Raw genomic sequence first — 27,736 nt, forward strand, 5'->3', positions numbered from 1 at the left:
TTGAATTTTACAGTTGAATAGTCTAATGTCACAATCAATTTTCTTAATTTCCTATTTATTCTGGAGAAGAAATGTCAAGGGGAACTTTCTTATTGCTACTAAAATGTCAGTTGGTCTCATACAGACCTATCTCACTCTTAAACATTGATTATAAGATTATAACAAGTATTTTGGCAAAAAGATTTCAGGCTTCCCTAGGTACAATTATTCACTCCGACCAAACAGGTTTTATGAAAGGACAAACAAAAAGCCGTAAATCTTCAATACTTCCAATGTTTAAAAGATGGCTCACATGAAAATTAAAATATAAATATGGCACAGACTTGCCAGACGATACTGACGCGTTTCAGCCCCAAGTGGCCTTATTCATAGACACAAGTGTCCTTCTCACCTGTGGAGCTTTAAAAAAGCTTAGCTTTTAAAGAGACAACAGGCTACATTGAAATACAAGCATCTGTCTCTAAATCATGGCATTATTAGCATGGAACTTTTAATACAAACAACTTTGTTATAAGTTACACAATTTATTGTGCAAATGATTTTCTATTGCAATTGCTTAGCAGTTCAGTTATATACCACTTATTGGAGTTTGAACATCCATTTAAATCTATTGTATAAATAATTCAATTTAGCAGTTTAATTCTGCACCTCATATTATGTTAATAAAGATTCTAAATGCAGGTTTAATGAAAACATCTCACTATGTGTTTGATGTTGGTTTTTATCACTGGCATCTGATTATAATATTGGACATATGTGTTCTGTTATAACCCATTGGTTAATTAAACCGAACTAGATCACTGCCAAAAATGAATGATATCTCCCTCTATATTCATTCCATGAGCTTTATATGTGTTTATTTTAAAGATCCAAAAAGCTTCTTTTTTTAATAGCTCATTGATCCTACTGCCACCTCTCGGTTTGGAAGTTATTACATCATTTACATGGATGATCATAGATCTAATATCTTTATTGTGTTCATATATAAAGTGCTTGGCTGCTCCTGTGACAGCCTTACCCCTCTCTATATCATTTAGATGTTCTCTTTTCTCACCCTTGCTTTCCGTGAGGTGCACCCTATATACTGTACGCCACAATCTGTGCATGTAATCATGTATATGGCATATACAGAGCGACAGTTAGTACAGAAATTGTAGTCATAAACCTTTTGTGTATTGTGTGATTGGAACACCTTTAAAGATTTAAAGGGTTAGAAAATGCATTTATTCCAAAACCTTGTTATCATTATAGAACTACATTATAAATATTTCCTTAATGTAGATGCAGTTTTTATTTCTGCCCCTTGAGCAAGTAAGTAAACTGGTTGTATGCTATTGACCAATCGTCTCTTTTCTTATAATGTGTGCAGAGAATATTCATGAGGGCAATGCGCGATTCCGTTCGCATGCGCAAAAGTGTCTCCACACTATCACGCTTGTTTCATCATTGCCAAGCGTAGCGCGCACAAAGAGAGAAGATCATGTGACCGCTGTAGATACAGTGTGATTTTTACTCCTCCTACTGACATCAGGTAGAACGAAATGAACCATGGGATTTAAAATGACGATGCACGCTCCAGATTGATATATGTAGAGCCATCCGTGAATGGCTATGCATAATGAGGTAAATGGAGGGAGTGCAAATGAATTTGAAAATATACCAATTTTTTAGTATTAAAACTGAAAAAAAACAAAAACTATATATTATGAAAATTAAGTTGTTTATCTGTTGGTTTGAATGTTATAATCTTTTTTTTAAGGTTTACTATCCCTTTAATAGTATTTTCTAGGAATTCAAAGAAAAATTTCAACACTATCTGCCAGATCATAGAAGAATTTGGATCATTCTCAGGTTATAGGATTAACAAGAGTAAATCAGAAGCATTATGGATTCAGAAAAAAAGTGAGTCAGAAACTGACTAAGAAGAGATATTCAAAGAAGTAAAACATTTTTTAATATATTTAGGAATTCAAATATTGGTTAATCCAGAAGAATGGTATTCATTGAATATAGGTAGCGGGGTTAAACAATTTTGCGACACCCTTAAACAATGGGAATCCCTCCCCCTTTCTCAGTTTGGCAAGATAAATTTATTAAAGATGATAGCGTCACCTAGGTTGTTATATCTGTTTCAAAATATACCTCTGCTGATTAAGAAACCTGAGATTAGGAGGTTTAACTCTGCTATAAAAATATATATATGGGTTCTTTAGAAACCAAGAATTAGTTATAAAAAATTAGTTTTCAAAAGGAAATATTTAGGGATGGCTCTCCCTAATTTATAATCTAGTAGCAGTGGCGAAAATCGCTTTAGACTGGATATTGGAGAGTAATCACTTTTCTTAACTGGACATTGAAACTCAATTAGTTAAACCCCAATATCTAAAAAACATTGTACACTTGGAGATCAAGGACTTGCCAATATATATTAAAAGAATAGAATTCTTTAAGAATACAGTCTTGGTATGGCACTGGATTTGTAAAGATTTTTTAAATTAATTTCGCTGTATCACAATTTTTATCCATTAAAGGAAATTTTTATTTCAAACAGGAGCTCTCTTCCAAAATGTTCTCGAAATGGAGAGATACTGGATTAGTTAATGTAGTCCAGATGATAAATAAAGATCAGGCAACACCTAAAATATTAGACTTGCTAGCACCGGTAAGTAATGCTTTTGAAAGGGGTAACTACTCTATATCATTATTATATAATATAGTAAATAATGCTGATTCTAAAATATATCTTGATAAAGGGATTGCAAAATGGAGAGATCTGCACTTTGAAAACCTTAATGAACAAACTGTTTTGAAAAGCATGGAAAGAGTAGAGGAAGCATCATTGTCAACCCTTATGCGAGAACAGCAGATTAAGATTATCAAGATGATGGGGGGCACAGCCAACTACAGAACAGACAAAACGCACAGTGTCTTGGGGGATTAAATGCAATTTAACGCAATACCTCTGATTTATATACACAAATAAGTGAAGCAGCTACTGTTAAGAGCAACCTAACGGGATTTTATATGGATCTAAACAGGTTGTAACGAAAACATGGAGGTAATGATTGCTGGCCTCACAGAAGCAGCCTGAACCACTTAGCACTCATTACTACACCACCAAGCATGGAGGATTTCTATCTACAGGTACAGGCACTTCTTGATAACATTGGAGAGAAGATGCATCGAGATTTTGATGACCTCGTAATTGCCTGTAGAGCTGAGCCCACAGAGGAAATCACCTCAATTGCTGTAATGGCTGCTAGCATAGACCTCACTACGGCCACAGATAAAATGGCGGTTCCTAGCATGGAGTTCACGGAAGAGAACGGAGGTCCTCCCACGACCAGGAAAACTAATTTATCTCCTTTAGATGTTTTGTACCGGGAGAGAGCTTGTCCAACAGTGTGGCCTATACACATAATGGAACCCGATATTCTCACCTTATCTGTGTCAGTTCCAGCTCCCGCAGTCGCACACTTGTCTTCTATAGCTACCTTGTGTTCTCCCAGGATATGCAGAAGGACAGATCCAGTTGTTGCTATACAGGGGATTATTCCGTTCACGCAGATCAGAAAATTGGTGTCAGGAGAAAGCCAACAGAAACCCTTGGCAGTGTCAACCCCGGCATAACTCTAGTCTCAGCCTAGATTTAACCCTCAGGGGGACATTAGTCTATGGACACCTTGGTGGAGTCTGGTCACTTGGGCAGCTCTGTATCAGCCAACAATTGGGACTTAAAATAAATAAAGCTGGAGTAGGCTAAAGACTAATGTGTACGTAGAACAAGGTAGTGTTTAGCGCTCCCTTCATGATTTTTTTTTTTTTGCTATGACTTTGAAGATCTGTGAACTCCCATATACATAAATGGACTCTGGTATAAACTGGACTGTATTTAAGTTTTGACTACTCCCCAATAAAAGGAAGAACTTCCTCTGCTATCACGTAACATTTCTTTTTTTAAGATTGACAGACCTAGTTGCTAGCAACACCTGTTTTATGTGACGCTTGCTATGCTTGTGTTTTAGAGGTTTCCCTCATATTTTCTGTTTTATATATTCCACTGTTAACGGTTGTTTTAGGAACGTAGCCAGTATTTAAGGGTTGTTTCACACATAGACATAGAATAATATTTTAGTAGGTTATATAATTCCAAACACAGGAGAACTTATAATCACATCACTTAATTCTGGAGTCATTTTGAATCTGAGGGTATACATTTGGTTGTCTTTTCCTATTTGCAGCTAATGGTAAAGGGGACCTGTAGCTTAGCTGGCTGAGTTATGGGTTACAACATATCCCCTATTTACCACAATACACTTCCCATAGTAAAGCATTTGGGGTCCAAGAGAACTCCATGCTGTCAGCGGCCGAGACAGCGTGGATAAGTATCTGGTTAAAAATATAGCATGTCTTATACATACCTAGTCACATAGGAGGCACGTTAGCTCATCATACAAAGATCTGAGAACTAGTGTCTTTATATTAAACCTGCCCTATTGGTATTTTTAGAAATCTCTTTATAGAGGATTAATTTTCAATGTTTGCAATGTTTACCTATCTATACTTTACTAACATATAGCTTAATATAGAGCTACTAGAGAAGCATCAAAGTTTATAATATATGTATCTGGGCCTACTGATAACTATATTTGAGATTCACTGTGGCCTGATATATGATCAGATGAATAAGGGATTGCTTTAACTGATCATAACACCCATGACGCTTATAATGTTTTAGTAATGTATGGATAACCTTGATGCACTGGTCAGAGTGGTATACTGAGATTCATACTGTAACTTCTCATAATAATATAACTTTCTAGAGCTACCTTGGTTCCTTCATACTACAGGGTGCTACAAATACATGGAGAGAGGCCTCAGCAGTTAATTCTCTCGTTATCACACTAGGTGAAATAACAGCAGGATCATTACTAGTCCCTTTTCACTGGTACACCAAACCTATATATTGAATAATTACTAATGTAACGGGGTTTGGCCTAGGCCCACAATTACCCCTGTGGGTCTTTACCCCAGCTACCTCCATCTGCAGGCTGATCCTGAGTCTCCGCTACCTGGGAGTTGGGGTACATGACTGTGGCAGTGCCTCCACCTGACTGGGCATCCAGGGCAAGAATGGGTTTCCCAGACAGGAACATAATAAATAACTACAACACACACAGTAATAACAGTAAAACAGTATGAACATGTATTAAAGGATTATGGTAAATAAATATAAGGCAAGAAATACAGTGGCTAACTAACACACCGACTCTCTCTAACCAGGCCCAGCACCCTCCCAAACCACCTGCGAACCCACCCTCAGGCTTCACCCTAATGGCTGATGGGTACCAGTTGGTGCACATAAATGTTGGGGCCCTTTAAGGTAATCCACATGCATTTAAACAGTTACAGCTCATAGGAAACTGCAATCCACAGGAAGAGCTGTTTATAAGTTTATGTGATGGACAGAATGCCCTGTCAGTATGACAAGGAGAGAGGATACTTCTTACCACTAAACAGGATTTTGCACAGGCTGACAAAAAACTCCAAGGTCTGCCAGTCATTTACTTTGTCTGCATTCTTCTCCACAGCTCTCTAACAGGGTCAGACTGCAGCTGGCAGCATACACTAAATCAGCAGAGGAATGCTGTTACTTTACAAGATGAAGTCTGCAGCTCTCACACAGCCAGGCCTCACACACACCTTCACTGCTCTGACATGTCTGCTTCCTCCTGTGTCTTACACTCTTCTTTCAGTTTCACTTGATCACATGACCAACCAGTCTAATAGTTGCCTAGGCAACTTCTCCTGCAGACTGTATACAGGTGCAAAAGTTTAACAGGAAGGGCTACATTCTCCCCCTTGTAAAATCCTTGCCTTCCACTGGCAAGGTTCCACCAAGAGGTAAATTGAAAAAACAAAACATATAAATAATAATAAATGCACTAACAGTCCTATAAACAAATGTTAACTATCTTACAGTTTATTCTAGTACAGAGAGGTTCCAACATTCATAATGTCCGCAACCGCATACAGAAAATCAACCATTTTAGACTGTACCTGGGGCATATGTACATAACTGGGTTCTCCGACTTGATCGTAAGTAAGAACCCTGGGAGGCTGTCGTATTCTAGTACCCAGTCTCTGTTCTCTCTGAGGAAGTACAGAATGTTCCTGGGAATCTTCAGCTCTGGCCACTTGGGTGGGGAGGTCACCAGATGCTTGAGACCCTGGCTTTCCCATGATACAAGAGTCTCTTTTTGGGGTCCCAGGCACAAAGTTGGGGCTGTTGGGATTCAATGTAGAGGAGGCTAAGGGAGGAGAGGAAGGAAAGTGCTGTGTTTCCTCACCAGGAGGAGACCACCATTGATCATCAGCACTAAGAGCTTCTGGGGTCTCTACTGCCTCATTTTCAGGACTCTCCGTTGTGCTTTTCTCCCATTCACTACTACTCCCTTCCTCTTCATCAATATAGGCTATTGGTAGTAGATGGTTCCTATGCCAAGCTTTGATCCGGCCTTCTGGGCCTTTTATATTATACACTGGCAGCCCCTTTAGCTTAGACACAACTTCAAATAGGGTATCCTTCCATCTGTCTGCTAATTTGTGTTTCCCAGGTACCCCTAGATTCCGGAGGAGAACCTTATCTCCCACTTGGACTTCCCGATGCTTCACTTTGGTATCGTATCTTCTTTTGTTGCGTTCCTCCATTTTTGCCGCAGATTGAGTGGCCAACTCGTAGGCACTGTGAAGGTTTTGTCTGAGGGTCCTCACATACTGGAAGTGAGAGTCTGACTTTGTCCCATCTGGGGACACCCCCAACCGGACATCTATCGGTAGTCTGGCTTCCCTTCCAAACATTAGGAAATAGGGTGAGAATCCTGTAGACTCATGCCTTGTGCAATTATATGCGTGGACCATGGCTTCTACATGCTTACTCCAGGACCGATTCTCCACTTGTTTCAGAGTCCCGAGCATGTCTAGGAGTGTCCTATTAAAACGCTCAGGCTGGGCATCACCCTCAGGGTGGTAGGGTGTTGTTCTGGACTTGTGAACCTGCAACATATCCAGCAGTTCTTTGATCAGCTTACTCTCAATGTCTCTACCTTGATCTGAATGTATTCGATTGGGCAGACCGTAGTGCATAAAATATTTCTGCCAGAGGACCTTGGCTACGGTCACAGCCTTCTGGTCTTTAGTGGGAAAAGCCTGAGCGTATCTGGTGAAATGGTCTGTTACTACCAGAACATTCCCAATTCCGGTAGTATCATTCTCAATACATAGATAGTCCATGCACACAAGATCCAGGGGTCCTGTACTTCTCAGGTGGCCCATAGGGGCAGCTCTCACAGGCAGAGTCTTTCTCTGAATACATCTTCTGCAGGTATTCACATAATGTTCAACATATTCTCTCATGCGAGGCCAATAGAACCGGTCTTGTACCAGGCCATAGGTCTTGTCTACCCCAAGATGCCCATGTTGATCATGGAGAGCTCTCAGGACCATTCCCCGATATCTATGAGGTAACACTAGCAGCTTTCGACCAGAGTGGTCATGGTATTTTATAATTCTATAAAGGATTCCATCTTCTAGATGTAGTTTACTCCATTCTCTCCGGTACAAATCTCTTTGTCCAATGGGAAGGGAGTTCAGTAATTTAGGGTTCTTGGCTCTCATTGCCTTGAGGACTGTACCTATATACCAGTCCTGTGACTGGGCTTTCTTCTTGTCTTCATTGGTTATGTGAGACCACTGTTGGAGCATTGCTGGAGCACAGAATACCTCTGGTATGGCTTCTGGGGAGTGACATATGGAGTCTATTCCTCTGAGTTCAGAGAACTCATCCTGCCTCTCAGCCACTACATATGTTTGGCACAGGGCTCCTACCCCAGGCACAGGGATTTCTTCCCATTCCTCCTTTTCTTCATGAGGAGGAAGTCCAGGTCTGCGGGACAGAGCATCCGCACTGACATTCTTAGGGCCTGGCTTGTATTTAAGGCTGAAACTATAGTTTGACAATGCTGCCAGCCACCTATGCCCTGTGGCATCCAGCTTTGCTGTTGTTTGAATATAAGTAAGCGGATTGTTATCCGTCCTTACCTCGAATGTTGCTCCATATAAATAGTCATGTAACTTGTCCACAATTGCCCACTTGAGCGCCAAGAATTCTAGCTTATGGACCGGATAGTTTTTCTCTGCACCAGTTAGACTTCTACTTATGTAGGCCACTGGTCTTAACCCTTCCGGGTAGCTCTGATGCAATACGGCCCCTAGGCCTTCCATACTGGCATCAACATGGAGCACATATGGTTTCTCGGGATCTGAATATGCCAATACAGGAGCTTCTGTGAGTATTTTCTTCAAGATTAAGAAGGCTTCTTCGCATCCTGAGGTCCATTTCTTTCCGAAGGAGTCTTTAGGACTTGGCGCCTTAACACCCTCTATAGCAGAGGTAGTCTTTAACAGGTTGTGTAGCTCTCGAGCAATCTTTGAATAGTCTTTCACAAACCTCCGGTAGTAACCGCAGAATCCAAGAAATGAGCGCAGCTCACTGATGTTATCTGGCCTGGGCCAGTTCATCACCGCTTCAATTTTGGTCGGGTCAGTTGTCACACCTTGTGCGGAAACAATGTGACCTACATATGTGTAAGGATTCCAGTCCTGCTTTTACTTTTTGCCTCAACTCACCTTCCTCACCTGTACTTAAGGCATCACCCCGCCCCAAACAAGTGCTTAGTTGTTGAGTATTGTTTGCTGAAACCAGTGCTCTGTTTCTTATAAGCTATATACTTATCAAAAGAAGATTTACTTCTACTACTTTAACATTTGGATTTACAAATACCAGCTGCAGTTTGGTCTCACAAAGGGACTAATAACAACTAGTCTCATTCATCCTGAAGATTGCTATTCCAAGAAGTATTAAGTTATTTCAACTCCACATCTCTACAGGAATTGCTATCTAATTTCCAACAGGAGGATTCTACCAACTACCACTACGGTATTTGTATCAAATCTAATTTACCTTGGATGCCTTAAGTAACGGCTAATTACAAATTTCATGTTTTCTTTTGAACTTATGTAAATTGACTTTGTCTCTCAGAAATTACTTTGATTACAACGTATGTTTTATTTAATTCTATGAACTTCCTTTGATACATTCTCATACCGGACAGTAACGGACTTTATGTGACGTCACACAGCTTCATACATCTCAGCGTGCCATACAGCTCCTTACAACTCAGCGTGTCTCACAGCACCAATTGCAATCACTAGTCTGTGTTCAGATTTCCACGCTGCAAGCATTACTCTGTGTGCTGTGTCTCGCAGCAGGTCACGCCCCTGTCAGCAGCTGCAGTCTGTGTGTCTCACATCTCTCATGCCTCAGTGCTTATTACAATGTACACTATCTCTCACATTTGGGTTTGAGCACAATTAATGTCAAAAGTTGTTATTAATAATAATACTTATTTTCAGCCTCTAAATATTTATATGGTATAACGATATTATATAACCATATAAAGACTTACTGCCATTACTTATAAAAATCACTCTGAATAAAACAGTCTATGCTGATATAATAGCCTGTACTTCAGTTGTGAAACAAATATAATTTATTTAGACTCTGCAGTTGTGATTCAAATAACCAAGGAACCTGATATAACAACTAAGCCATAAAATATGGATCCAGCAGAGCTTCCTCAAATTGTTTATAATTTAACACAAAGAGTTGACCAACTTAGTCAAGCCTTTAGAGAGTTACAATTAGAAAATGAAACTTTAAGAAAAGTAATAAAAGACACTGTCTCTATTAAACAGAGCCTTCCTGACAATCTGTCAGAACCATTTATTGCACCTCCAGATTTTTTCAATGGAGATAGGAATTTATACCGTCAATTCAAAAATGCTTGTCTGCTTAATTTCACCCTTAAACCTAAAACATACCCAAATTATAGGGTTAAAGTCCTTACAATGATAAGCTATTTAAGAGGTGAACCTCGCATTTGGGCAGACACTCTCTTTGAGACAAATAATGCTGTTCTTTCATCTTTTTCATCTTTTCTGGATATCATGGATGAATTATACTATGATTCTAACCTACAGTATACCGCTGAGAAAAAGATGAGGAACTTAAAACAAGGTATCAAACCTGTTGAATGTTACATAACAGAATTCAAGCAATATTCTATTGACTCTCAGTGGAACGCCATTGCTTTAAAAAACCAGTTCAGGCTTGGACTCTCTGACGCAGTAAAAGATGAATTAGCCCGAACTGAGTTACCTGAAACATTGGAAGGCCTTATGAAGCTCAGCAGGCAAATTGATAGGAGATTGCGTGAAAGAAGATTTGAACGTCAATACCCTGAAATTGTTTATAAGAAGGATAAGGTTCTAAACCATCCCACTTCTAACAGTTCTCATACTGGTTCAACTGGTGCTGAAGCAATGGATATAAGTTTTTTTAGAGGACCTCTAACTCCTGAAGAACGTATCAGAAGGAAGACTAGAGGCCTCTGCATGTATTGCGCATCCTCATCTCATACTTTAAAGGATTGCCCATCTTTGCCACAGAACAAGAAGAGTAAGTACCATACCAATCTTTCTCTCCAGTCAAAGCATAACAACCCTCTTCATTGTTCTTTACTTCTTTCTCTACAGTGGGCAAATAAGCAACTGACCATTCCAGCCATCTTGGATACAGGAGCACAAGGAAACTACATTGACAGTTCTCTGGTTTCTAAAAATAAAATACCATTGATAAAAAAGTTGTCTCCTATTTTCCTTCGTGTGGTTGATGGCTCTGAGATATCATCAGGGCCAATTACACATCACACCATCCCGCTCTCTGTCACTACATTAAAAACACATCATGAACATCTCACTTTTGATGTAATCACTTCTCCATTATTCCCAATAGTACTTGGGCTAGCTTGGTTACAGCTACACGAACCTGATATTAATTGGAAATCCTTAAATGTTCAATTAAATTCTGATTTCTGTCAACAGACTTGCCATAGAACCTTTTTTCACAGTTTATCCTCCACATCAGAAACTCTGATACCAGAAATGTACAAGCAGTTTTCTGAAGTCTTCAGTAAGAAGGAAGCAGATACCCTTCCCCCACACAGAATCTACGACTGCCCTATTGAACTGAAACCTGGAACCACGCCACCTATTGGACATTTATACCCACTTTGTCAACCAGAACTGGATCATCTAAAAACTTACCTAGATGAAAATCTAAAGAAAGGGTTTATCCGTCCTTCGGTTTCTCCTGCTGGTGCAGGAATGTTCTTTGTGCGGAACAAAGACCAATCTCTTCGGCCTATCATTGACTTCAGACAATTGAACAAAATAACCATAAAAAACCGATACCCTCTCCCCCTCATTCCTGAACTCATAGAAAGACTCAGGCATGCTCAGATTTTTACTAAATTAGATTTGAGAGGGGCGTACAATTTAGTGCGTATCCGTGAGGGGGATGAGTGGCTTACCGCTTTTAGAACTAGGTATGGGTTGTTTGAATATCTAGTTATGCCTTTCGGCTTAACTAACGCACCCGCAACTTTCCAGTTCTTTATTAATGACATTTTCCATGATCTCCTTGACACATGTGTTGTTGTCTACCTAGATGACATTTTAATCTATTCCACAAATCTAGAAGAACATATCAAACATGTTAGTTGGGTTTTAGCAAGACTCCAAGTCCATCGGCTATACGCCAAATTGGAAAAATGTATTTTCCACACCAACAAAATAGAGTTCCTGGGTTACTCCATCAGCCCAAATGGGATTCAAATGCAAGATAACAAAGTGGAAGCAGTAAAATCATGGCCCACACCTTCAACACGGAAAGAACTACAAAAGTTTCTTGGTTTCAGTAACTATTACAGAAAGTTCATTCGCAATTTTTCTAAAATTGCAAAACCTCTGACTAAATTAACTAGTGCTAATTGCTCTTTCCAGTGGACTTGTAATGTCCCCTTTAATTCAGCCCCACCTTCTTTTGCTTTATAAGTGCACTTCCTGCTATCCTCTTTGCTTGATTATTTTGTTTGGCACAGGTGAAAGGATACACTCCTCCACTCCAGCTTACAGATATTGAGCCTCAAGCCTTTTTACCTATTAGGCTACTTGTTGCCTTCATCGCTATCCTGAACAAAGTACCTGACTCTTTTGTTACACATTTTGCTGTTCAGCTCCTCTCCGTTCTCAGCTACAGAACACTTCCTGTTTCCAGCGGATTGACTTTGTACAGCCGGATCTACACGCTGTTCCACGCTCACACCTTCCAGTAGCTTTCACGGACACTGCTACTGCTCCCTTCTCATCGTGTTAACATACACCAACCACCGGATTCATTCTACTACAGCTGCTAGTACTTGCAAGTATATCTCAATCTGTATTGAACTGCTAATTGTTATTTGTCTGCCATTCCTTGCTTGCAATACTTTGCTTATCTATTGGATAACCTGTTTTCTATCATTTGCTGCTTAAATCTCCAGTCTGCATTCTAACCATATCTTATGCTTTGCAACAATCAAAGTACTAAGAACATATCAGCCGTATATTTTTGCATAGTGTCATTTATACTTATATCAGCAGTTATCCTAACCTCTACCTGCTGTATTACTTTGCAAACACTCAGTTTCACTCTTACACCGCTGCTGGGAATCATCCATTACTATTAAAGTGCTGTATTAATACTGACACTGCAGGCTAAGTCTTTCCTGTGGTTGTTCCGCTATTACAGCTACACAACATTTAAATATTGTAGTTATAACATAATAATCAAGCCTTAAAAAAAAAAAAAAAAAAAAAAAAAAAAAAAAAAAAAAAAAAAAAAATAAATAAATTTAAAATATAGCTGCTAATAGTAATGGATCCCCAAACTGTGAAAACTGAAATTGATACTCTTAATCAAAAAGTTGAATATCTGGCAAGAGCACTTACAGATTTGCAAACCGAGAACAAAGCCTTAAAGAATTTGGTTAAAGACATAGTTGCACCAAAAAACCCTGAATCTCCAGAGCCACAGGTAAATCCACCAGCTTTATTTTCAGGGAAAAGAAATGAATTCAGAGACTTTAAAAATGCCTGTTATCTTCTATTCACCATGAAACCCAGGACCTATTGTTCTGATAAAATAAAAGTCTGCACAGCCATATCTTATTTAACTGCCGAACCCAGGTCATGGGCAAACAGACTATTTGAGTCAAATAATCCTATTTTGGAGTCCATTGATCAATTCTTTCTTTCCATGGCAGCTTTATATGAGGATAGTAATACCCAGATTCAAGCAGAAACTAAACTCAGAGCACTTAAACAGGGTAAACGTCCTGTTGAGGAGTTTATAACTGATTTTCAAATGTGGGCAACTGACTCCCAATGGAATAACATTTCCCTGAAAAATCAGTTTAGATTGGGACTTAATGACACACTTAAAGATGAACTTTCAAGGCTGGAGATGCCTGATACATTGCAAGGATTAATGAAACTAGCAACCACTTTAGACCGTAGGTTTAGGGAGAGACGCTCTGAAAAATTATCAACAGACACACCCCCTAGAAGGTTATTGTTCCCCACTACTGAAAAACATAATCACCAACAAACACCCATGGAGATAGGTGCCATTAAAGGTCCTCTATCAGCTGAGGAAAAAATGAGACGACGCATGTCTAATCTCTGTCTTTATTGTGCGAATAAGGATCATTCAGTTTCATCCTGTCCAATTTTAAACCGACAAAAGAAGGGTAAGCTGACTAGTATAAATTCTGCCACACCTAAATTAAGTGTAGACCACCAATCATTCACATTATCTCTGTCTTTGCAGTGGGATCTCCAACAAATCAAGACTGACGCAATAATTGACTCCGGGGCTTATGATTGTTTCATAGATTCTAAGTTTGTTTCTGTAAATAAAATACCTTGTGTTGATAAGCATACACCTGTGTTTATAAAAGTTATTGACGGTTCCTTCATACATAACGGACCCATCACACAGCACACCATACCTTTGTTAATTACTACAAATCATGGTCACACTGAATATCTCAGTTTCGATGTAATACCAAACTCTTTACATCCTATTATTATGGGATATACATGGTTGAAAAAACATAACCCGAGTATAAATTGGGTGAAACCTAATATTTTATTTGATTCCCATTACTGCAAAACCACTTGTTTCCCCTATCAGTTACTTGGAGCAGTAGACATAGCTATTCCTGCTGAATACCATGATTTAACTGATGTCTTTGATCTAAAAGAGGCTGAGGTCTTGCCTCCTCATAGGGTATACGATTGCCCCATAGATTTAATCCCTGGTTCCCAAATCCCATACGGGAAAATTTATCCACTTTCACAGAAGGAGTTGCAACATTTAAGGGAATACTTAGATGACAACTTGAGAAAAGGCTTTATAGTACCCTCTGTCTCACCTGCAGCTGCAGGCATGTTTTTTGTTACTAATAAGGATCAGTCACTAAGACCAATCATCGATTATCGGGCCTTGAACTCAATTACCATAAAGAACCGTTACCCTCTGCCACTCATCCCCGAACTCCTAGAACGCTTAAATGGCGCCACCATTTTTACTAAATTGGATTTGAAGGGGGCCTATAACTTAATAAGAATCAAGGAGGGGGATGAGTGGAAGACAGCTTTTAGAACGAGGTACGGACTCTTTGAGTATAAGGTTATGCCATTTGGGCTGTGCAATGCCCCTGGCACATTTCAACACTTTATAAATGACATTTTCAAAGATCTAATTGATGTGTGTGTTATCATCTATCTCGATGACATTTTGGTTTATTCTAGAGATACACAGGAACACATAAAACATGTCAGGTGGGTCTTAACAAGACTTCGTGAACATAAATTATTTGCAAAGGCAGAAAAATGTTTATTTCATGTACATGAAATAAAATTTTTAGGTTATATTATCTCCCCTGACAAAGTACAGATGGATCCCGAAAAAGTGATGGCAATTAAGAACTGGCCCAAACCCACTAACTTGAAATCTCTACAGAGATTTTTAGGGTTCGCTAATTTTTATCGTAGATTCATATACAACTTTTCTACTATTGTGAAACCACTCACAAATCTAACCAGAAAGGCAGTTCCATTTCGGTGGACCCCAGATGCTGATCAAACCTTTAACTTACTAAAAGACTGTTTTACTACCGCTCCAATTTTAAGTTTACCAGATCATACTTGTCAGTTCATTCTGGAGGTGGATGCCTCAGACACGGGCTTGGGTGCAGTTTTATCCCAAAGATCTGATGAGAAACATCCTACTCACCCCATTGCCTTTTATTCCAGAACGTTGTTACCCGCTGAAGTTAATTATTCAGTAGGTGACAAGGAGTTGCTGGCAATAAAATGTGCACTGGAGGTCTGGAGGCATATCTTAGAAGGCACTGACAAAGCTTTCATTATCTACACTGATCATAAAAACCTTCAATATTTAAGACAGAATAAGACATTATCTTCCCGTCAAGTGCGTTGGTCACTTTTTTTTGATAGATTTAATTTTTTAATAACATACAGACCAGGCAAACTAAACCTCAAAGCTGATGCCCTTTCTCGACTGTCAGATAACAGACCACACACAGACGACACTTTACAAATGATACCTTCTCATAAAATAATCGGAACTTTAAACAATCTTGAAGTTGATATTTTAGAGGCTTTAGAAAGTGACAGGCTGCCTACACAATTTCAATTGCACAAAGAACCAAACGGTCTTCTCACAATGAATCAGAAATTGTACATACCAAAACAATTAAGATCCAGAATCCTAGATCATTATCATGATCATCCTCTGTCTGGTCATTTAGGTATAACCAAAACAACCGAACTAATGCAAAGGAATTTCTGGTGGCCAAATATGGGTAAAACTATACAAGATTATGTCACATCTTGTGAGACATGTGCACGATACAAAATCGAGAGGAAAAAACCAATAGGTTATCTCACACCTCTTCCTATTCCTGATATTCCCTGGACTGTAATTTCCATGGATTTTATAGTGGAACTTCCACCATCACAAAATCACAACACAATCATGGTAGTCGTCGACCATTTGACGAAACTTGCTCACTTTATACCTTTAAAAAGTTTACCCACAGCCTCCCAAACTGCTGATACCTTCCTAAAACAAATTGTAAAACTACATGGGATACCAAATGTCATTATAACAGATCGTGGTTCTCAGTTTACCTCCCATTTCTGGAAGGAAATTTGCAAACTGTTAAACATACATCCTAGACTTTCAACGGCATATCACCCCCAGACTAATGGCCTCACTGAGCGAGTGAATGGTATCCTTGAACAATATCTTAGATGCTACATTACACACCAGCAGGATGACTGGCTCCATCATTTGGCCTTAGCCGAATTCTCTTATAATAATTCTGTATCGACCTCAACTAAGATGACCCCTTTCTATGCCACTTATGGTTATCACCCTCAAACCATCCGACTGCCTAAAATAGATTCTGCATCACCATCTGTCACTTCTTACTTAGCCAACCTACAGGATGCCCTACAACTACTGAAAGTTCACTTACACAAAGCCAAGACTGATCAACAACACTACTATAATACGAGACATCGTCCAGGTCCTGATTATAAAGTAGGCGACCAAGTGTGGCTTTCCACCAAATTTCTTAAACTTGTTATACCTTCTAAGAAATTGGGTAGTCAATTCATCGGACCATTCCGTATTCTACGTATTCTCAACCCAACAACTGTTGTCTTGGACCTGCCAGAGAAATACAAGATTCATCCTTCTTTTCGTATATCGTTGCTCAAACCCTACAGAACCAGTGAAGAATTTCCGCGCTTAAGTGTTCCTCCACCACCTGTTACTGTCGAGGACCATGAGGAATATGAAGTTGATAGCGTCCTCGACTCACGTATACATCGTGGGAGACTGCAGTATTTGGTTCGATGGAAGGGGTATGGGCAGGAGGAGGACTCTTGGTTGTTGCACTCTCTGGTCCATGCTCCACGTCTTGTTGCTCTTTTTCATAGACGTTACCCTCAGAAACCCAATGCATCCTCGGTGATGATGCCCTGAAGGGGGGGGTCTGTAATGTCCCCTTTAATTCAGCCCCACCTTCTTTTGCTTTATAAGTGCACTTCCTGCTATCCTCTTTGCTTGATTATTTTGTTTGGCACAGGTGAAAGGATACACTCCTCCACTCCAGCTTACAGATATTGAGCCTCAAGCCTTTTTACCTATTAGGCTACTTGTTGCCTTCATCGCTATCCTGAACAAAGTACCTGACTCTTTTGTTACACATTTTGCTGTTCAGCTCCTCTCCGTTCTCAGCTACAGAACACTTCCTGTTTCCAGCGGATTGACTTTGTACAGCCGGATCTACACGCTGTTCCACGCTCACACCTTCCAGTAGCTTTCACGGACACTGCTACTGCTCCCTTCTCATCGTGTTAACATACACCAACCACCGGATTCATTCTACTACAGCTGCTAGTACTTGCAAGTATATCTCAATCTGTATTGAACTGCTAATTGTTATTTGTCTGCCATTCCTTGCTTGCAATACTTTGCTTATCTATTGGATAACCTGTTTTCTATCATTTGCTGCTTAAATCTCCAGTCTGCATTCTAACCATATCTTATGCTTTGCAACAATCAAAGTACTAAGAACATATCAGCCGTATATTTTTGCATAGTGTCATTTATACTTATATCAGCAGTTATCCTAACCTCTACCTGCTGTATTACTTTGCAAACACTCAGTTTCACTCTTACACCGCTGCTGGGAATCATCCATTACTATTAAAGTGCTGTATTAATACTGACACTGCAGGCTAAGTCTTTCCTGTGGTTGTTCCGCTATTACAGCTACACAACATTTAAATATTGTAGTTATAACAGGACTAAAGAACAGGATGATGCGTTCAGCTTCCTAAAGAATTCCTTTTCATCTGCCCCCATTCTGAAATATCCTGATCCAAACCTTCAATATACCCTAGAGGTGGATTCTTCAGATTATGCTCTTGGCGCTGTCCTCTCCCAAAGACAGTCTCCTACAGAACCACTACACCCAGTTGGGTTCTATTCAAAAATTATGACTCCAGCAGAGATCAATTATTCCATTGGGGACAAGGAACTTCTAGCCATTAAAAGAGCCTTTGAATTCTGGAGACATCTCCTTGAAGGTACCTCCCTACCTATAGTGATTTATACGGATCACCGGAATTTGGAATATCTACAAAATAATAAAACTTTATCTGGACGTCAAGTGAGATGGAGTCTCTACTTTAGTCGTTTCAATTTCCAAATCATGTACAGGCCGGGTTCAAAAAATGGGAAGGCAGATGCACTCTCTCGACGAGATCCAAGACCTATACAAGAAGACTCTCCTACTAGCATTCTTCCCCCTACTCGATTCCTTGCTATCCTATCTCAACAGGATAAGGAATACCAATCTGATCTTTCTTCAGAAGACCAAACCCTACTAGATAGCCTAACCCTCCAGGATGGTTTTTACTTCCATGGTTCTAAACTTTATATTCCAGAACGTTTCAGACAGAAAATAATCAAAGATCATCATGACCCTCCACTAATTGGTCATCCAGGAATCAAACGTACACATGAGCTCATCTCCAGAAGTTACTGGTGGCCATCGATGAAAACCAGTATAAAGGAATATATACAACATTGTACAACCTGTACAGTATCAAAACCAGAAAGGAGACCTCCCTATGGCTATTTAATTCCTTTGGAAGTACCGGAATCTCCTTGGTCTCATTTGGGAATGGATTTTATAGTTGATTTACCACCTAGTTCTGGACAAACCACCATTTTAGTTGTTACCGATCATTTTACTAAAATGGCACATTTTATTCCTTTTCACAAGTTACCCACTTCCATTGAAACAGCATATTTATTTCTAAACCACATTGTACGATACCACGGGTTACCATCCATTTTAACTACTGATAGAGGAACCCAATTCACCTCACGCTTCTGGAAAGCACTCACTAAAGCACTCCAAATCGATCAAAGGTTAAGCACAGCCTTCCACCCTCAGACTAATGGCCAAACTGAGAGACTCAATCAGTGGCTTGAGCAATATCTACGTTGCTATTGCTCATATCATCAAAATAAATGGACTTCCTTTCTCTCCATGGCTGAATTTGCCTATAACAATACCATTAACAGCACTACAAATTACTCTCCCTTTTTCGCCAATTATGGTTTTAATCCAAGATTCACTATCCAAACGACTTCTACACATGACTCACCATCTGTTGATGTGCTAACACAAAACATAGCTGAATATTTCCTACATTTACGAGATAACATCAAACAAGCTCAGGCTTCTCAGAAGAAATTTTATGATTTACGTCGTAGAGCTTCTCCGAAATATTCTATAGGGGACTATGTTTGGTTATCTTCCAAAAACATTAAAATGCACTTACCAAGTAAAAAATTGGCTGGGTTGTTCCTTGGCCCATTCAGAATTCTACACATCATCAATGAAAATGCCGTCAGGCTTGATCTACCTGATTCTTTACCCATCCACCCAACTTTCCATGTATCATTATTGAAACCCTACTTGGGAGATAAGCCTGATGTACCTCTTCTACCCCCTTCTCCTATTCAATTGGGCACTGATGTCTATGAAGTTTATGATCTTTTGGACTCAAGATTTTATAATGGGGAATTACAGTATCTGGTCCGATGGAAAGGGTTCGCCCCAGAGGATGATACTTGGGAACCTCATGCACACATTAATGCTCCAAAGCTTATTGCTCGTTTCCATAGACGATATCCAAACAGACCTAAATTCCAACCCGTGGTCGGCTTGCTTGAGGGGGGGGATCTGTAAGGATTCCAGTCCTGCTTTTACTTTTTGCCTCAACTCACCTTCCTCACCTGTACTTAAGGCATCACCCCGCCCCAAACAAGTGCTTAGTTGTTGAGTATTGTTTGCTGAAACCAGTGCTCTGTTTCTTATAAGCTATATACTTATCAAAAGAAGATTTACTTCTACTACTTTAACATTTGGATTTACAAATACCAGCTGCAGTTTGGTCTCACAAAGGGACTAATAACAACTAGTCTCATTCATCCTGAAGATTGCTATTCCAAGAAGTATTAAGTTATTTCAACTCCACATCTCTACAGGAATTGCTATCTAATTTCCAACAGGAGGATTCTACCAACTACCACTACGGTATTTGTATCAAATCTAATTTACCTTGGATGCCTTAAGTAACGGCTAATTACAAATTTCATGTTTTCTTTTGAACTTATGTAAATTGACTTTGTCTCTCAGAAATTACTTTGATTACAACGTATGTTTTATTTAATTCTATGAACTTCCTTTGATACATTCTCATACCGGACAGTAACGGACTTTATGTGACGTCACACAGCTTCATACATCTCAGCGTGCCATACAGCTCCTTACAACTCAGCGTGTCTCACAGCACCAATTGCAATCACTAGTCTGTGTTCAGATTTCCACGCTGCAAGCATTACTCTGTGTGCTGTGTCTCGCAGCAGGTCACGCCCCTGTCAGCAGCTGCAGTCTGTGTGTCTCACATCTCTCATGCCTCAGTGCTTATTACAATGTACACTATCTCTCACATTTGGGTTTGAGCACAATTAATGTCAAAAGTTGTTATTAATAATAATACTTATTTTCAGCCTCTAAATATTTATATGGTATAACGATATTATATAACCATATAAAGACTTACTGCCATTACTTATAAAAATCACTCTGAATAAAACAGTCTATGCTGATATAATAGCCTGTACTTCAGTTGTGAAACAAATATAATTTATTTAGACTCTGCAGTTGTGATTCAAATAACCAAGGAACCTGATAATATGTAACAGAGTTCTGGGCAAATCGACATTTGTCTATTGATAATTTCAGACCCTCTGCTTGGAGTCGATCCAACACCTTCAGCAATCGCTGTTCGTGCTCTTCTGGTGTCCTTCCAAACACTATGAGGTCATCAAGATAGACTAGGCACTCTTTGGGATTCATATCCCCCACAGTCTTCTCCATCAGTCTTTGAAAGGTGGCGGGAGCTCCAGTGACCCCTTGGGGCATCCTGGTAAACTCGTAGAATCCCAAGGGACAGATGAAAGCTGTCTTTTTCTGATCCTCCTTCTTCATGGGTACCTGATAATACCCAGACCTCAAGTCCAGGACGCTGAACCACTGGCTTCCAGAAAGGGCATCTAGCAGATCTTCTATCCGTGGCAGAGTATATTGATCTGGCACAGTCCTTTTGTTTAAAGTCCGATAGTCTATGCAGAGCCGGACTGTGCCATTCTTTTTCCTAACTACCACTATGGGTGAGGCATATGGACTTCTGGACTCTTTAATAATGCCAGATTCTTCCATCTGTTTGAGTATATCCCGGACATCTTCCACATCTCGAGGGGGTATTCTCCTTGATCTTTCTCTGAAAGGAGCTGGGTCAGAAAGTCTGATAGCATGTGTGGCACTCTTTGCACATCCCACATCCATTTCTTTCCTGGAGAAGACTTTCTCTCGAGTAGCTAATTTGGATCGGAGGCTATCTCTCCACTTTTGTGGTAGAGGAGAATCTTCCAGTTCAAAAACTATAGGTCCTTCATGATCACCTCCCTGTTCTGCCTTTACAGACATTACTGAAGAGACTTGGTCCAACAAGTGAATCACACCAATCTTCTGGTGACGATCCATTCTGATCTCTGTGGGTGTTAAGTTTCTTATCATTATGGGAAAATCTTTACACCAGTGATTCCGCCAGTCTTTCACCTCAGGTATGAGAGTCCACCCTTTTTTTTTGCATCCTCCTCAGGCAAGGACTCAATGAGGTATTGCCTGGTTCCTCCTGATATTTCATGGTGCATAGATGCTATGGCTCGTAGAGTCTTAGTCTCTCCAGACCTTACAAATAAAGATTCTTTCCCCGAGTAGTGGCATGATCCTGGTCTAGCTTGTAGGGCTAGTCGATGGCATTCTTTCCCTAGAACAGGGCTGACTTCCATCAGTCTGGTTAGAGATACATCTCCCACTTCAGTTAGGTAGGCCCTGAACATGTCCTGCACCATTCTTGCGTTGGTACCCAAAATTATTGGGGCGCACATTGTTTTCTTCATGGAGCATACAAGAGCTTCCAATTCCATAGGGCAGATCATTCCTGTGTTTAACTGTGGGATGGTTATTGTCACTCTTATACATCCCTCTACAGGCTGGGCCTGAGATCCCACTCCCCACAACTGCAACTCTCCTGCTGGCTCCAGGGGAATATGTTTTAGATGATGGTCATAGAAGTCTCTATTAATGATGGTGACCTGGGATCCAGTATCTAACAAGGCCGAGGCATGAATATCTTCTATTTGTAACTGTATCAGAGATTTGGGCACGATCTTGGCCCCCACAGATAATATGGGTGTGGTTTTTTTTCCTCTTTTCCTGAAAGGACTGGTAACTTGAGCCTCCTCCAGCTCAATAGCTAGCACATCCACTTCTGTATCTGATGAATTAGTGGGACACTCCCACTTGAAATGACCTGATTTTCCACACTTAAAACAGTTCCCTCGGGGGGACTGTTCCTCTGGGAATAACCTTCCTGTGGTCTCCCTGCGGTGCTGCCTCCTGGTAGGAGAATAATCTGTTCTTCTTGGCGATGACTTAGACAATAATTCTAATTCAGCTACCTTTTTTTTAAGGACGAACAGTTCCATATCCTCTTTCTCTGCAGCTTTAGAAGAATTTCCTTTTTGTGGAGGAGATGGGGATATTTGGTTCTCCAGTATTTTTGCTTTTCGGATCAGTGTGGAATAGGACAAGACTTGATCATCCAACTTAACTCTTAACATGATCATGACTGGATCATTGCTAAGGCCTCCCTTCTGAATTTGTTTGGATAGTCGAGCATCCAACTCAGATGCAGTGACTGCTCCATTATGAAACAGTTTTCCCAGTGACAATTGTAATCGATTGATATAGTCTGAAGCTTTCTCATGTTCCTTCTGTTTAGTGGCTAGGAACTTGATTAATAGATCATCAGAGTCCTCAGATTTTCCATACGCATCCTGCAAAACTTTCAGGTAATCTTGTGCGGTAGCTTGTTCATTCACTCCCCTAAACAGCCTTATCATATTCGTAGCTGGGAAACGAAGACTCTCCATTATCCGTTGTTTTTTTATGTTATCCGTACAAGACCATTCTTCCAATAATTGTAAAGCATTATCCTTCCAGGCTTTAAAGGGTTCCTCCCCGGCAGGAACAGGCTGATTCCCAGAAAACACTTTCAGCTTACGGTAACTGTGGGTATGGGTAGCTGTTACTATGGCTTCTGAGAGTTTTTGCAATATTTCAGATATGTTACTCTCTCCTGAACTTGTGGTTCTCAATAGGGAATCGCCTGGTTTGGGGGATGTTGGAGATGAGGGAACCACTAGATCTGGGGTCTTAGGGGCAGTTGTCCCTTGCACACTGGAAAAGTAGACATTTCGTTTGGGGATGGCCCCAGTCTCTACAGGGGTAACCGGTAATCTCCTGGGGGGTTTCTCTGACAAAGGGGACAGAATCTGGGAATAACTTGATACATTAAAGTCTCTTTGGCCTATAGTGGAGGGTTGCTGCAGTGTAACCCCTTCCTCCTTATCAGGGAGAGCGTACACTAAGCGACATCCTTCAGGAGCTGTTTCAAGAAGGTATAGACATGTAGGCCTATGACGGCCTCTCAAATCTGCATGGGAATATACTAACATGTAAGTTTGACTGTATGGATCATGCAGGATATCTCTGATGGTAGCCATCTCTATTCCCAGTATAATCTCTACGCACTTGGTGACATGTTTTATCTCACTATAGGGAGGTACCTGGCATATCATCACTGCATGATGCAATGGTACCTTCTGTTGCTGGGCCCAATCTGTTACAAATGGGAGTGTGGGCCGGGGAATTAACGTATCCTTACTGGGTGTACCCCAATTTATCTCAGCAGTACCACCAAATGTAACGGGGTTTGGCCTAGGCCCACAATTACCCCTGTGGGTCTTTACCCCAGCTACCTCCATGTGCCCTGCAGGCTGATCCTGAGTCTCCGCTACCTGGGAGTTGGGGTACATGACTGTGGCAGTGCCTCCACCTGACTGGGCATCCAGGGCAAGAATGGGTTTCCCAGACAGGAACATAATAAATAACTACAACACACACAGTAATAACAGTAAAACAGTATGAACATGTATTAAAGGATTATGGTAAATAAAAATAAGGCAAGAAATACAGTGGCTAACTAACACACCGACTCTCTCTAACCAGGCCCAGCACCCTCCCAAACCACCTGCGAACCCACCCTCAGGCTTCACCCTAATGGCTGATGGGTACCAGTTGGTGCACATAAATGTTGGGGCCCTTTAAGGTAATCCACATGCATTTAAACAGTTACAGCTCATAGGAAACTGCAATCCACAGGAATGCCCTGTCAGTATGACAAGGAGAGAGGATACTTCTTACCACTAAACAGGATTTTGCACAGGCTGACAGAAAACTCCAAGGTCTGCCAGTCATTTACTTTGTCTGCATTCTTCTCCACAGCTCTCTAACAGGATCAGACTGCAGCTGGCAGCATACACTAAATCAGCAGAGGAATGCTGTTACTTTACCAGATGAAGTCTGCAGCTCTCACACAGCCAGGCCTCACACACACCTTCACTGCTCTGACATGTCTGCTTCCTCCTGTGTCTTACACTCTTCTTTCAGTTTCACTTGATCACATGACCAACCAGTCTAATAGTTGCCTAGGCAACTTCTCCTGCAGACTGTAAACAGGTGCAAAAGTTTAACAGGAAGGGCTACACTAATATAACAGATCATCTGGAATTCCCACTTAAATCCCAGAGTATGTTGGCTCCCATACTAATTTATGTATAAAATAAATGTCAGATCAGGGGAGTGTTTCTTTACCATGTCTGTATTTGTGAGGTCTAGTCAGCTATTGTTTTTTATGGTACTGGTAGGCCTTAGATTTGTACATGATGACATTATTGTAATGCCTGATCACTGCACTTGGGGAGAGTATCAGATAACGATGTACTCTCAGTTCTATATGTTTTACTCCTAGCCATCTATAGACACACTCTTACAAGATCATATCTCATACATGTGACCGAAGATTATTGGCACTTATTAGAAGGGTTCTGTTTGGTAGACAAGTCTCTTCAGATGTGAAGTTAGTTCTAAGGGCTCCATGTACTAAGCCGTCAATTCATCCGTCATTGTAGACGCGGATAAACTCGCCGTTACTCGCCGCGGGCGAAATGGTGTCCGCTGTCGCTATGTACTAATATTCCCCCAATAAATAGACAAGTCTAGCCCGCCGCGAGTAGTTGCGGATTGTTGATAAATTTGACGCCTCGCTCGCCGCGACTAAGCTGATGTACTTAACTTTCAGTTGAATTGTCTGGCCAATTATTAACACGTGACATGCAAGGTGTCACGAACATCATAGTAGTCACGGGAATAGAATTTTGCTCCTATAAAAGTTCAACTTATCTAAACAACTTTATTATTGTTCAAAATTTTTTGAAGAGTGATAACAGAGCGTTATTTTTGTAATATTTATTTACAATTTGGATATGGCTTCATCTGGATCTGATAATATATAAATATTAATATAAAAATAATTATAAAGATTGACAACTATACAATACAAATTTAAAATATAGATTACTCTTTAATTACGGTCGACAAATTGGGCGCAATTTATGTACATGGAAATGAGAGACAAATTAGACGCCAGTTATGCTGTAAGTACAATGCTGATATTACTGCCTTTTATATATGTCTAGACTGGCGTCTAGATTGACTTTCCTATTGTTTTGTACCTTGCCCGCCACCTAAATGGTGGCGAGGCAAAAATAACGAAGTGGGAGCGGAAATTGTAGCGAGCGGACAAATAGATTTTTTAGTACATTCGTTTTTGGCGAGTTGGTGGTCAAATGTGTCTAATTACAGTGAAAAATGGAGCGGTAGCGAGGTTTGGCGGATAAGTACGCTCGCAATTTTAAAGATGCGAGTTTTAACATAATTGACGGCTTTGTACATATCAGTTTGCGAATTTTGACGCGAGATTTGTTGCGGGTAGCTCGCTGACTGCTTAGTACATGGAGCCCTAATGTTATTGTGTTACCTTTATCTTCCCCTGTAACTTACTATGCCTGATATTTAAACCTGACATGCTTCATTCAAAGTTTATTTAGGAATGGTAATGGGGTCCCTCCTTAAAGATAGAATATCCGCCTTAGTTTTAATCTTACCCACATCTATCAACCCCGCACGGTAAGACTCTACAACTTATTCACCCTACAAGCTCAATAAATCATTCAAATACCACTTAGCTAATTTCTCTAAACAATTTAGGAAACTAATTTAAACTCTTAAAATCCCCTGACACTTCTTTATCCCCTACAGCTCCTTTAATAGGGCCCGGCCCCCCATTTTTCCCCTCTTTACTGAATGGCTCTTGTCCGCTGAATTCCCCCTCCCCCTACATACCTCGGCCCAAGAGAGGCTGACACAAAAGACAACTCCCCACTTCTGGTCATCATTAGACTAAAGTGCACCTTCTATATCAATGTGGGGAACATTAATTATAGCAAATAATAAAAAAGGAAGTTTCATTCTAGTCAGTTCGAACCTTTGTACACACCATATTATGATACAAAATGTGTTTTAGTCAATGCCTGTTCATTTCATTGTTGTACTTGATCTGATGCAACTTTTATTTATGGACGAAATCTGTATGTTTTATCTACTCCTAACTTCAATAAAAAATTGTTATAATAATAAAAAAAAAGATTATCAAGATGGCATATATTACACCAGAAAATATCTTCATGTGGGGGGCACTAGAGAAGGAACCTCTCGTGGAAAGTGTAAACAGAATAGAGCAAATATTTTGCATTGTCTGTGGTTATGTACAAAAACACAAAAAATTTGGAAAATTGTAAATTTTTGGATCAATAAGATTTTTAATATGCAATTAAATTTGCAAGGAGAGCATATTATCTTTTTACTAGGACATTTTTGACTATGGTAATTTTGATTGGAAGGAATCTTATTTTGAAAGGATGGAAAAGTGTTAATGCACCATCCTTCAAAGTTTTTAACAGGCAATATATAATTAATATGTTATAGAACAATATGATATCTGGTTCAAATTAGAAATTAATATCGAAAGGTTTTTTGAAAAATTGATTAAACCCTTAGATTTAGAGATACAAAACATATTAATTAAAACATTTGAAAACACAGTATATATTGAAAACTGTAGGTTAAGAGGCGAATGGCTTTTTACTTACTGAGGAGGAGTTGGGGCGGTGGAAGAGAGAATTATATATATATTTTTTTTCTATTTTTTTGTTGTTGTCTGAGCTTTGTGTTACTTAAACATAAAGTAATAACTATAATCATACTCAAAAATGATTGAAGAGCTTAAAGTATAAATAATCTGCTTTATTAGGGATAAGATAGTATTCTTATTTAATTTATTTTTCATTTTTCTTCTTGCATGCTACTTTCTAAGATTAAACAGACTGGAAACCCTAGGACATGGGTTATCTATAGGTTGGAATTAAATGCTATGAGCGTTAAATATAAGGAAAATGTATAATGAATTGTCAAAATACAGGATAGATTATGTATTGTAGCACTGTAGTAATGATGCTTATTTTTCT

Source organism: Bombina bombina, chromosome 3, assembly GCF_027579735.1.
Source record: "Bombina bombina isolate aBomBom1 chromosome 3, aBomBom1.pri, whole genome shotgun sequence".
NCBI classification, from domain to species: Eukaryota; Metazoa; Chordata; class Amphibia; order Anura; family Bombinatoridae; genus Bombina; species Bombina bombina.